We start from the raw sequence: 2330 nt of genomic DNA, 5'->3' as shown, positions 1-2330 counted from the left end.
GCAAAATAAATATTTGTGAGCACTTCTTGTACTCTCTTTTGAGTTGTTGAATGGTGATAAGCTGAAAATCTGATCTACTAGGAATTCCCTATAAATGGATAAGCTGTCCATTAGAGATAAAATCCATATACAATAGTGAGAAATCCATAGTGATCCTGCCTAGTGTCATCAACCAATCACAACCAAGTACAATATCTATAGGCCCCATTTCCAGAGTGATCAGGTTTACCTTGGCTTCAAAATTTTCAGCCAACTCTAAAGAAACCTGTGGGCATATCGGTGTACTGATTTTCTCTTCACCATTAGCCACTTGAACTCTAATGGGCTGCTGTAAATCTGTGGGAACACAATTTACCTTGTCCATGATGGACTTATTCACAAAACTATGAGTACTGCCACTGTCTATCAGGATGAACACTGGCTTTCCACATATGCTTTCCTTCATACGGAGTGTATTAGGGCTCTTAGATCCTGTCCAAGCACCCATAGAGATAGAACAATTAGTGGTAGCAAGCGGCTCATCACAAGTCCCACCTGGATCAAACGGAACACTTCCACCTGGATCAAAAGGAAAAGAGTCAGCTGGATCATAAAAATACTCCTACCCAACTTCCTCCTCAAGATCTTCATTTTCAGCATTAAGTGCCATTGCATTAGCTTCATCTATGTCATCTTCAAAATCCTAAAAAACTAACATACTCTGAAGCTTGGGTTTGAAATTTTTGTATATACACTTTGAGGCATGATCAGGTGTATACTTTTCCCCACACTTGAAACATAAGCCTTTCTCCTTTCTTTCTTTATAAAGATCCATAGGGATAGATTTAGTATTTGTATTGGCTGAGGTGGACTTAGGCTTGTTGTCCCCCTATTTGAAATCAACTCTTGGACTGTTTGCTGTCCTGAAATTACTTTGAGGTCTAGAAGCATTGAATGGAGGATAAGTTGGTACCCGTAAGCTCCCATTTGGCACATGATTATTGCCATAAATGTTACCAACTTGCCCCTGCTTTAAAACAGTCCTTGGCTGTCCAAAACCCAGCTGAAATGAAGATTCTCTTTTATACTTTCTTCCATAGCGCTCCGCAAGCTCAATAGCCTTAAAGAGGGAAGTAGGATTTTGTGCCATAACATCAACTGATAAAGATGGCTCCAAACCATACATAAACTTATGAAGCTTAGCCTCATCATTGATGCTTTCCGCATACATGGTAAGGTTGAGGAATTGGTTAGTGTACTCTCTTACACTTAGGCCCCTTTGTTCTAAACCATACCATCTCTGTGCTAATCTCTCTTTCTCAAGAGGAGAAACAAAGACTTCAGCCATAAGTGCCTTGAAAGCTTCCCAATTCTCTACAAGTATGTTTCTTTTTTAATATACCTCCACCAAGTATGGGTAAATCCCTCCAAATGCAAGGAAGCAAAGTGAATCTTCATGTCATCAGTTTTAGGGAATATGTCAAAGTAGGAATCCATCTTAGAGGTCCACTCCTCTAAATCAGATGGTGAAGATGACTGACCATTAAATTTGGCTAGAACAATTTTGTTCTTAAGCTCTCTTTCGTGAAAGGGTTGCTGTCCCAAAATAGGCTGATCATGATTACCATGTATGGAACCTCCAAATTGAGACGGAAATCTTCCAACAGGTGGCTGAGAATTACTATGCAATCTTCCTGTTGGTAGAGCACCCCTAGAATTTTGAGTATTCAGTCCAAAAGCTTGAGGATTGACTCCATTCAAACTGCCCAAATAGTCATCATGCCTCTGTGAAGCCTCTCCTACTTCATACTGGCTATTTGGAATGCCTTTCCAATAATCCCATATCCATGACCATTTTGGTTAGATGGCTGAAGTGGGACTGAAGGGCCACTATTTGAACAAGCTTTCTCATTAGCTTCTCTTGGTCCCATTTGCAATTGCATCAATTGAGAGAGTTGTGCCATAAGTTGAGCATTAGATTCCACCAACTTATCAATTGAAGCCTTGGTTTGAGTTGTTGAATCCACCAACTTATCAATGGAAGACTTCGTTTGATCAGTAGATAAAACCATTTGCTCCATTCTAGACAAGATGACCTCATGTCGTTCCCTATGTCTTTGTTCATGGACGCACAAAGTATTATTAAGTATACTGACTTCTCCTTGTTGTTGAAGCTCTTCAGGGCTTTCTTGAGGTGTATTATTTAGCATGGAATCCCTGATTTGCTAAGCATAATCTTCATGGACCGTATTTTTACCTTTATGTCCTGCCATGATAGTGCAGTCCTGCAGTACCCCCTGTCAGAAAAACGGCTATAAATTTTGCTAGGGAACTTTGATTTTAGAACTTTT

The sequence above is a fragment of the Lygodium microphyllum genome, chromosome 8 (assembly GCF_053477565.2).
Source record: "Lygodium microphyllum isolate KBCC chromosome 8, Lygodium_microphyllum_v1.1.10, whole genome shotgun sequence".
Classification (NCBI taxonomy): Eukaryota; Viridiplantae; Streptophyta; class Polypodiopsida; order Schizaeales; family Lygodiaceae; genus Lygodium; species Lygodium microphyllum.
The sequence above is the reverse complement of the archived record's forward strand: the minus strand, read 5'-3'. Positions refer to the sequence as shown.